At 40.0% G+C, this 11,599-nt stretch overlaps 1 protein-coding gene across 5 annotated transcripts in view; it reads left to right on the top strand.

Annotated features, from left to right (window-relative positions):
• The first annotated feature begins 836 nt into the window (after positions 1-836).
• The window catches only part of LOC106825075 (heterogeneous nuclear ribonucleoprotein A1-like), a 202,700-nt gene continuing 191,937 nt past the window's right edge, over positions 837-11,599 (top strand). For all 5 annotated transcript variants that reach the window (XR_011502800.1, XR_011502802.1, XR_011502801.1 and 2 more), the window contains exons 1-2: positions 837-985; positions 1,071-1,128. The gene's annotated coding sequence lies outside the window, so the exon portion shown is untranslated. The remainder of the gene's footprint in view (positions 986-1,070; positions 1,129-11,599) is intronic.

The following is an 11,599-nucleotide window of genomic DNA, read 5'->3' as shown; positions in this document are numbered from 1 at the left end:
TTCACTTTCCCCTTCTGCCATGTAAAGACACAGCAAGAAGACACCATCTATAAACCAGAAAGTGGGTTCTCGCTAGATATCAAATCTGCTGGCGCCTTGGGCTTGGGCTTCCCAGCCTCCAAAACTGTGAGGAATAAATTTCTGTTTGTTATAAGCTACCCAGTCTATCGTATTCTGTTATAGCAGCCCAAATGGACTAAGACACCTGGTGACAGAGATCTCTTATGTCTCGTTCTGATCTCTTAAGTCTCGTTCTTTCTCTGGCCTTACTTTGTCTCCCCAAGTGTACATATTGTCCTCCCAATTCCATTTCTGAATTTCTCTATCTCATTCATTCATTCACCTATTCATTCATATATTTGCAAATATTTTTAGCTATGACCTGCAGAAGGGGCTTCCCTCTGCCCAGCCTTAGTTTCCTTGTGTGTGAAATGATGAATTTGGGCTAGGTGGAGTTTCACCGTCATGTCCCTGGCAGCACTAATGTTCTTTAAATCCATGAAGACCTTTCCTACATAACCCTGTCAGTAGGAAGACGTGATCCAATCTTTCACTCTTTGTGCATTCATTCTCCTTCTTACAGGTGCACAGTTTTTCCTGGTACGTTCTCTCAGATGGCAGCAGAGCAAAGAATGAGGTAACTGCTGAGGAATGGCTGCCAAAACCTTATGTGGGAAAACAGAGTTTTCCAGAATTGATATTTCTAGGAATGATTGAAGAAAAAAAAAATAGATGCAGCTCAACTTGGCAAGGTTAACAGCACAGGCGGCAGCCTCTTGGGCTTAGCTGCCAGCATGACCTCAAATGAACCAGCTTTGCCTGACAGGACACCTGACAGGAATGCAGGGTGTGGAGTGGCCCGCAGGCTGTGGGGATGACATGGAAGAAACTGAAAGCTGGAGAACCGCTGGGCAGAGATGTAGAGGATGTCTCTAGTGGTCTCCAAGTCAGCACTAGCCAGAGATGACGGCTATGGACGTCAGATGTGAGGAAATTTGTGGGGCCAGCTCCTCTGAGTGCTGGGGGATTATGGTCAGCTGTTGACTGTTCTCTCTGACTTTTATTCCTAGTGTCTCCAAGAGAAGTGAATCTTCCTCCTGGATTTTCTGGAAACTGGTCTGTAACAGAGTGAGTCACCTCCTTGGGAAGTTAGCCTTTTAGTATCTTGCCACTATTTCCTTTTGTGTTATGCACTTTCTGACCTCCAGCTGTGATGTCTTAGTTGTCATTTATGTGAACGCATTAAGTGGAGAATTGGCATGCAGGAGAGCTGGACTTTTTTCTCCTTGGTGGTTGACTTCTACTTGCTAAGGGACATCTAATTGATGGGAACTCATGTGAAGGCCTGAGAAGTAGGGAGGACCAGTAAGCAGAGCTGGAAAGAACCTCCGTGATAACCTAATCTGGCTCATCTCTTTGCAGATGAGGGAAACATCTTGTGTCTGTGCAGGAGAACCAGATCAAGAAGCCAGGGCTCTTGATTTTCAGTTCATTCTCTTGCTCCCATCTCCATGCCTTCAATTAAAAACAAGGCAAATGTGCTTTTCATAAGCAGGTAGTATAAGCAGATGACCTTTTGGGGATGTGAATAAAGGACAGATGTTAGAGAATTCCCCAAATTGAAGTTAGAGCCAGATTTAGAAGAAGCTGAATTTTAAAACCTGCTTTTGGGCATAGATATTCAGCGTTAGAAGAGGCCTTAACAATCATATCATCCTTAGCCCTCCCTTTACAATTGAGGAAACTGAGGACCAAAGAAGTGAAGTGATTTTTGTACTCTATTGAGAGGTAGCTTTATAAATGAATATTTTAACTTCTTTCCTTATTTTTATTATTTAGCTTTTGGACCCCACTTTCCCTTTCCCTTCCACTTTTTTGATTGTGACTTGGCAATTTTTTTATTTTTTGAGGTCGATCTCATCAATTTTGATTATAGATCTTCCTCAACTTATGTCGGAGTTATGTCCCAACAAACCTGTCGTAAGTTGAAAACATCATAACTCAGAAATGCAATTACTACTCCTATCCTACAGAACATCACAGCTTAGCCTAGCCTACCTTAAATGTGCTCGGAACACTTACATCAGCCTACAGTTGGGCAAAATCATCTCATACAAAGCCTATTTTATAGTAAAGGGTTGAGTAGCTCGTGTAATTTATTGAACACTGTACTGAAAGTGAAAAATGGAATGGTTGTCTGGGTACAGAACAGTTGTAAGTATATCAGCTATTTACCCTCGTGATCGCGGGGCTGACTGGGAGGTGCGGTCGCTGCCGCTGCCCAGCATCATGAGAGAGGCTCTTGCCACATATTGCTAGCCTGGGGGAAGATCAAAATTCAAAATTCAAAGTATGGCTTCTACTGAATGCATGTCACTTTCACACCATCATAAAGTTGAAAAATCGTGAGTCAAACCATCATAAGTCGGGGACCATCTGTATTTGTCATTTACTGAATTTCTTCTCTCTGCTTCTCTCTGTTTTTCCTGTCTTATTATTATTATTCTTTTAATAATGCAAAACCATAAATAGCACCTCGGGTTTGATCCCACAGACCCTTCCTTGAGAAGGTAAATGGAGTCTTTGCCTATCCACATGATCCACGTGGCTTACAGCAACAGCATTTTGTTGCTCTGCCATGAACACCTTCCTATCACATTGGCCACCCTTCCTGACCCTCCTGGCAATAGTACAGACCTTCCACCACTTGGTGATATTTATCCCCCCAAGTGTATTTGTCTGAAGTATTTTTTTCTTGCCAAATTTTGGTTGATTTCCTCTCCTTGTTTTCAAGGTCTTTTTGCCTCCAGCTGCTGGAGACAAACACCATTGTAATCACAACAGCAGGACTGATTTAACTGATAATTGACAAAACAACCTGGAGTAATCATCAACTCTCATTCATGACTTCTCTATTCAACATTTCCTCCCCAGAAGTCATGGATTTGGCTAAGTTTTCCTGTCCAAAGGTCTGTCAATATCTGGATTCTATGCCAGAGTAGAGTGTGCAATTATCCAAAGGCATTTCTAAGCCTTCACATTGCTTACCCCTCTTCTGCTTTCACTTAAATATTACTTCTCTTCTTAGGCATTCCCTCTGCCTCTCCTAGTGCATTGATGGTATATGCTCTTGCTCTTCAGTGTTTAAGATTCAGAAAGTTTTAGGAGTAGCTGAAAAGTCTATTCTTTGGCCTGTCTATGGTATCATTTGGGCCAGTGAAACTAACAGACGAAAAGAGGGAATTACTCTAAATTTCCAGTGGCTCTTGATCAGAGTGGGTGGAGGTTAAAGTAACCCAGGCAGCTCCTTACTCAGCACAGCTTCCTTGGGCTTATGCGCACTAGCCCTGTGAGATCCTGTGCACCCCTCCGACCCGTGCCAGCTCTGTACCTTCTGGACTTTCTCCACCCTCAGCCACTTCTGCAGAACCCTCTGCATTTTTCCATCTATGTCAGCTTTGTGGGACTCTCTGCCCCTTTCCCACCATGGCCAGCCCTCAGCTCAGGCTCCATTCAGCTACTTAGAATGACTTGTTGGAATGTAGATTGCCTGAAGTGGCATATGACCATGAATGTACATTTTTTGTTTATTCTAAATATTAATTGCTCCCCTCAGGTTGGCAACTTAAAAGTAAATTTTTCACGGCTTTCTCTCTATTCTAAGCTACAAAAAGACCTAGATCAGATAAGCTAGGCACCAGTCAACACCATTTTGCTCCATGCAAAGGCATTATGAAGTCTCTAGATCCTTCCAACTATTTTTTTGAAGTTAGATAACAAAGGGCAAAGCATATCAGTAGCAGCTCTGTCCTACAGAATCAGTCAGCTTGCTCTATCTCAAATTATCTTCAAAATACACAATCTATTCTCAGTACGGTTCTCTATTTCCCTAGGGACTTATTTCAATGATTCTACTTCAGGTCCATTGTTTTCTCCATTGCCAAGGATTCCATCTTGGGCTGAGTAATCAGGGTGTTTTGTTGGAGAGGATCTCTCTAGCCAGCCCAGGGCCATTTGTCTAATGAAAATGCTTTCCAGAAGTTTCTTGTCAAGGCAAACTATGAAAAACATGAGATCTATGTACAAATTAATACTTAGAGTCACATTAATTTATTAATCTCATATAGCTATCACATTGCTCATCCCAAGCATACTATTCTTACTAAAAATCCCATTTTCTTTCGTTGTTTCATTTATGACATGATTTCAAGACCTCTTCCTACCCAGTTTCTCTTCACTGTTTGCAATACAGTTTGTCTAAATCCTCCCTAAGCATCTCTGTAAGTCATATTTAGTTTTACTTTTCTTTAGAAAGGAAACCCTCCAACTAGTAATATTATTTTAACTTCAACAAGAAATCTAATATTTCTAAATATTTTCATTTATTGTTGCCTAGAGAGCTTTTTTAAGATGTGTTTTAAAAAAAATTCGTAGAAGATAAATTAGGCCCAAGTGTCCATCTGATCTGCTTAAGATCTGATTTTGATAGAACCTGAAATTCTTGCACAAGAAGAAAGGAAGATACAGTTAGAGGAGGATGAGAGAAATTTTGAGACCATTGACTTCCTGTCTGCCTGGCTCTAGTACATTAGCCCTTATCAAAGTTGGAAGAGCTGGTACAACACAGCCATTGTAGGTATTGGATCAATACCTGGCACACAGCCTGAAGGTCAGATAAAGTACTTAGGCAGGCAGTTTGCCAGGCTAAAGAGATGTCAAGAAAATCAATTAGACTCTAAAGAAAGAGTAGCAAGCTAACTAAAAATCCCATCTTGAAAGGCTCTCTGTATTTCAAAGGTGTTTTATATACATACACAATATCTTTATCTTGTTCATAAAATTACATTTGATAAGCAATTAAAACCACCCTTGGGTCACCTGAGGTCAACTCACAGAAGATTGTAAACACTTGCTCTGTCCTAGATTAGAAATAGCTACAAGGGATGGAGATTTAATCAGATTCTTTTCAGGGTATAGGATTACATAACTTTTGATTAATTTGTTCTTTTTCTGTATTGATTAGTTTGTATGCATTTGGAATGCCAAAGATGCCCTTGTTATTTGAGTGGTGGATAGACAACGTGGACTTTGAGTACTCCAAGGATGCCAGGTAGTTTACTTAGTAAATTATAGCCGTCTCAAGTCAAAAAATAGAAGGGGAAAAACAGGACTGATTGCTTTGGTAAATTTTTTCATCAGCAAGCAAAAGAAAGAAGCATAGTGTTTACTGTGTGGAAGGCAGAAATATTCTTGCTATTTGTTTACCAGCAAAATCTTTTTGTATATATATAGTCCCTTCTCTGTCCCAGGGACCATGTGGGCACATTTTGGTATAAATAACATGATGATACTCTATTTATCCTCTGTCTTATGATTTTCCTGGTATTGTTACATAAGACTACTGACAGATAATTTGTATCTGGAGTACGTATTTCTCAGCTTCAGGAAGTTTTTGTTCAGTCTGTGAGGAGAAATAATATTAGGTATTTCAATGTCCTGCCAATAGAGATTTATTCATCATGGATAATTATCAAGGGTAAATTTGTGGAATAGTGCTAAGCACTGGGTGGAGATACTGTGATGAACTAAATAGATGGGGTCTTTGCTTTCATGGAGCTTCCAGTCTAGTGAGGAAAACAGGCAATACACAGCACTCTAACAATATGTATAACTAAAAAGTTTAATGTGACAAAGCAAACATAAGATAAAAGGTGGAAAATGTAAGCTCAGTCACAAAGGCTGCAAAGAAGGGGGTGGTGACAAGCATTTCAGGGAAAGGGGACAGCCTGCACTAAGGGTCTCAGGTGGAGGGACCGTTAGGGGCTAGATCATGCAGGCCCTTGTAGGCCATTGCAACTACCAAGAAGACTATAATTTCCTTTCTTTCTTTTTTTAACCTTTATATTACTTATCTGTGGTTCATAACAGGTTAATTGCAATAACAATAAATAGCAATATTTCTTGTCTTGGATTTTAACGAACTTTATTTAAGATTAATATATTTGAAGGATTTTCCTGGGTCCCTGTTTCTAGATCTTTAACTCCAGTAGGTGGACGTAACTGACCTTGGCTTTTAGGGTGGGCCTTAACTTCTACTCCTGAGTACAATGCAGATCTAGGGCAAAGACCTCCCTTACTCTTGCAGTGATTCTGCAGCTCGGCACTGAGTCAGTTCTCACTGCTTGCTCAGGATGGACTTGGAGAATTTCAAGTTTCTCAGGGCTTACCTGAACCGGGCACCCTGATGTCTTACAGGTCCTGGTACCAACTGCCTGTCCATTTGGATACCTGTCAATTATCCCCTAGGTCTCCAACTTGAGTCCCAACTTACACCTTGGGCTCCTTTGACTTTGAGTAATTGTACTCAAATCTAGGCTATCTTTTTGCCTTGGAACAATCGCCCTGTTCAGGTTCTGCTTTGCAGACTTAGGAACCTGTATAATCTTACATAATGGCATCTTCTAGAATCTGGATGCTTCAGTCCCAGTTACAATAGCCTCAGTTACTAAGTCCTTTTCTTGCAAGGCTAAAAGGATCATTGAAAATAACTGAAAAGTTTCCTTTTATGTACAAGTGCAATCCAATTACTTATCCTGATCAGATGGTTTATCATTGACTTTGATAATATTAACATAGTGGTGAAAAACATGGGCTTTGTAGCTAGATGCCCTGGAGTACACCACTCACTTGCTGTGTGTAGCCTTGGGCAAGTTATTTAACCACTCTGGGCCTCATTTTCCTTATCTGTAGAACGAGGAAATAATAGAACTCACCTACATCATAGAGTTGTTCTGAGGATTAAATAAGTCAATACACGTAACGTACCTAGAATGTTTCCTGGGACTTTATAAGCTCTTCATAAATGTTAGCTAGTAAGTGATGGAATTAGGGTTTAAATTTGGACCAAAGTCCAAAGCACATGCTTTATCACATATTTCCCCCAAACTTCTTAAGACAGGTGCTTGCAAACTACCGTCTTTGGACCAAATACAGTCCAGGAGTTAAGAATAGTTTTTATGTTTTTAAAGGGTTGTAAAAACAAACCAACCAACAAAGAAACAAAGAAAAATATGTGACAGAGACCTTACGTGACTTGCAAAGCCTAAAATATTTGTTGTATCTTTATAGAAAACATTTGCTGATGCCTGGTTTACTGTCTCACTCTGCATCTTACGTGTTGTGTGATTTGGGGCAATATGTTTAAACCCTGAGCCTCTATTTTGTCATGTGTAAAAGGGAGATTATAATATCCATGTTACAAAGTTGTGTATGGACTACAAACAACAGCGTACAGGAAAGCATGGAACATAATGTTCTGCACATGGTGGGTACTTGGTAAATGTCAGATTCCTTCCCTACTTTCCCTGGGAGAGTTATGTTGGCTTCTCTTAATATATATTCAAGATATTGTTTTTTTGCTGAGGAAGATTAGCCCTGAGCTAACATCTGTTCCCAATCTTCCTCGTTTGCTTGAGGAAGATTGTCCCTGAGCTAACATCTGTGCCAATCTTCCTCTGTTTCGAATGTGGGATGCTGCCCTAGCATGGCTTGATGAGTGGTGTATAGGGCCGCACCTGGGATCCGAACCTGTGAACCCCAGGGCCATGGAAGCGGAGTGCACAAACTTAACCACTATACCACGGGCCAACCCCTTTAAGCTATTTTTAATATTATAAAATTATCATCATGTCACTATAGATAAGCAGTCTGCTGAGGGACTTGAGTGATGATTTGCCAAAGAGAACCCGAAAATGTGGAAGGGGCTTGCGACCTGAAGCAGTTGTAATTTGCCCATTTTGGGGGCCCAGGTGTGTCAGATGACTCAGCTCTATAAATGAGCCGTGAGTGGGAGGTGACCCTCCTGGGAAATGGTGAAAACAAAAACAAAGCATTATCTGCCATCAAGGTCAAGTGGACATTTGGGTGAATTTAAAAAAATACACGAAACAGCTCAGCTTCCCTACTTTAATTGCTACAAGAGGCAAACTAAAGACATCAAAGAGAGACAGCCCATTGTGAGGAGGATTCCCCAGAGTACCCTGGAGAGAGAAGGTGACTGCATGACCAATGCAGGATATTTAGAGGCAAGGAGAAGAATTTGGAGGCTAGTTGGAAAGTACCTTGCTTTCAAGGCTCACAGGCCAGGCATGTCTTTCAAGAGCTGGCGCAGTCTTTTGGTAGAAGTGGAACATTTTTTATGATCAGAGGCAGTGGACTGGGGAGCTACAGCCAGAATAAAGACTAGGGGCAATGTATAGGGAGGCATGAGCATCTCATAAATTCTGGAAGAGCAAGGGATGGTCTATTCAGAGATTTAAGTCCATATTGTTTAGAATGTAGATCTTTACTCAAAACATTCTATCCCACAGGTAACATTTTATACAGTTCATTTTAATCTCTACAAAAATTAGCTATTTAAAATTTTAAGCCTTTGGAGACTTTAAAATTTTTTTTTTTGAGGTATAATACGTATATAGAAAAGTAAGTCAATTAATTTTCACAAAACTGCACACGCTCAATTGGCCAAAAGCCCGATTAAGAAAGAGAATATTATCAGCATCTTAGAAGTCCTCCTCATTCTGTCTTCCTGTTGCCACCCCTCCTTTGTGGTAACAATTATCCTGATTTCCAATAGAATAAGTTAATTTTGCCTATTTTTGTTCTTTACATATCTAGAATCATACTGTATATGCTTTTTTGGCGTCTGGCTTTCACTCATAACTACGTTTGTGAGATCCATTTCTGTTGTTGCGCGTAGTTGTAGTTATTCATTCCTGTTGCTGTATTCTATTGTGTGAATACAGCACAATTGATTCATTCTACTGTAGTTGGGCATTTGGATAGTTTCCACTTTTGGACCTTACAAACCACACTACTGTAAAATTCTGGTGCATGTCTCTGGGTGAACATATGTAGGCATTTCTGTTGGGGGGTCATAGGGTATGTATAAGTTAAGCTTTAGTAAATATTGGTTCTTCTAATGTGGCTGCGCCAATTTAAATTCTGCATTGGTAGGTTTTTGAGGAGAGAGAGTAGGTGTTTCTAGGACTCTATCAGAATATGATCTATCAAGGAAATCCTGAGGGCTGGATATGGTTGTGCTGATAGTAACTGGATCATTCCCTGAGCCAAGGGAAATTAGAGAATTGGGCAGACAGAGAACAGATTCCCCGTCAGGTACAGAATGGGGACAAGCTGTTGCTGATGGTGTACTCTCACCCTGAGAATTTTTTTAGAGGGAATTATCAGGAATTAGCTTAAGCATTGTTTTTATTGGATGAATGATAGTAACAGGAGTTGAACATAGAATTTCAGATGTCATCTATTAAACAATTCTCTGTGCTAAGTTGACTTCCTGGATTGTTTCCTTTTCCTATTTGAATAGATATTAAACATTAGCTACCTGCTTATGACAGGAAACTACTATCACTGAACCTTTTAAATAGATACTTAAGCTACTTAGGAAATTGTTGAGTGCTTCACACTGTTATTAACTGTAGAGTATTTTCTGCAGAACACAAGATTACCCAAAGGTGGAAAAATATGGTACCCTTTTTAAAACTGGAAGAAATAGTGACCCTTGAAATTATGAATGCATTGTGATATCTCTGGACCCTGGAAACATAACTAGCAAGTCATCAGCTAGTTGTCTTCCTGAATTCAGAGTGTCAGGAAGTTACCAGAATAGTTTGGGATCAGCTTATGTCAAATCAGTTTATTGTCATGTTTTGACTGATTGCCACAAAAAAGGGAAGGAGTAGACATTAACGAGACTTCTGAAATTTTAGATTTCTTTCCATGTGGCAGTTCTGTTAAAGAACCAGAAACAGAGTATGTTTGAAAAGCAGCATGGTCTCCTACATGAACTTTGGAGTCATCTAGACCTGGATTGGAACTCCAGTTCTGTTACTTATTAGCTAGAGGTGTGTGACCTTCGGGTACATTACCTACCCTATTAAATGCCGAGTTTCTTCATCTATAAAGTTGGGATAACAATACTTGCCCTATAGGGTTGTTGTGAGGATTAAAGGAGCTAATTTACATATCTGTGCAAATTCTCAGCCTTTATGCCTCTCCCTCTCCTGCTTCCTTCCCTTTGGAGGTTAGGTGGTAATGCAACATGCAGCCGCAGCATCTAGACCCATCATTCTCCTGTGCTCACAGTCTCACTTTGTCCTGTTGCCATCTGCCCTTCCTATCCTAGCTCTTATCACAGAGGGTTGTGGTTTTCTATTGCCTTATCTCTATCTGTGATAGACTGTAATCTAGGAAGCGGGAACCATGTTTGTCTTACCCTCAGCACCTAGCAGACAGACTTGCACACAATTGAAAAGAATTATTGAGTTTCCCCCTGATCTTCCTTATCCTTTGATTATTTGAAAGTTAGAAAAGAAAGTCCACATTTTGGTAGCATTACTGTTACATGGAAGCCAGGATAGCAATTCAATAGACTGTTGAAAACTGAGAAAAGTGGGCCAAGCTAACTAGATGAGATTAGGGAAAAAAATAATCCAGGCTGATACAAGAAAGGGAATAATTATGTAGGTACGAAGGAAGTAGAAACATGCCCGAATGTGAGTCAGCAGCCTGGTGCTGTTATTAAAAGTGTGAACATGATCCTACAGTGTATTAATAGATGCACGACATGCAGAGGCCATGGAGTAATCTGCCTATTTTGACTTAGCATTTCCTGGGCACTTGTGGAAGAGTTGTGTATTTTTTGGTACTCTGTATTTATTAGAAGTTACAGAGAAACCGAAGAGGCTGGTGGACACAAAAATGGTCAAAGCCCTCAAACATACCTTCTATGAGGAAAGTTTAAACTTGTCATGACATTTTATTCTGGAGGAGAAATTTGAGAATATTAAGTAAACATAGAGTGTATTGGTTTTTCAGGATATTATGTAAATATATGATGACTATAAGCTATTGTCATTAACTCACAGAACTGGAAATATTCATGAAAGAAGATATGGTGTGTCTTTCTTCCTGCAGGAAGCTGAATGCCTAACCCTTTCAAAACAGACAGTTTTCAGTCCTTCCTGGAAGGTTTCAAAACCTTGCTCAGTAGTTGTCTAGAGTTTTATCACTCACAAAGTCAAGTGGTTCTTTTTTCCTGAGCCCAATCTCTTCCCCTTTGATTTTGACAATATTCTCTGGTTTGGGGCCATCACTGATATGGAGAATTTGAGTGCCGTTTATGTTAACTTCTTAATACATCTGAAATCATCAGTCGTCCCCTTGTTATGGTTTTGGCATCTCTCCCCTAGCCTGAAATTCCCTAACTTTCCCTTCTGCTAAGTACTCTTTGTAATTCTTCCCTGAACCTTCTTGCTCATACCCGCTTTCCTTGAGAGCGAGCCTGATGATTTACACTGGACATCATCCTCTGAAGTCTTCTGACCCGTGAAACAAATAGACAAATCCTCACATTCAACTTCATTTTTTTCCTTTAAAAAGGCGTTTCCAACTATTTCTTTATTATATTGAGTTTTTACAGCTAGTTTTTTATCCTTAAGAGACTATCACTTGTACATTTAATTGTGTTTTCTGTTTTTGTAGGGATATTTTCCATCCAGTAAAAGTAATTTTGAGTCTT

Source organism: Equus asinus, chromosome 4, assembly GCF_041296235.1.
Source record: "Equus asinus isolate D_3611 breed Donkey chromosome 4, EquAss-T2T_v2, whole genome shotgun sequence".
NCBI lineage: Eukaryota > Metazoa > Chordata > Mammalia > Perissodactyla > Equidae > Equus > Equus asinus.
The sequence above is the reverse complement of the archived record's forward strand: the minus strand, read 5'-3'. Positions and strand labels throughout refer to the sequence as shown.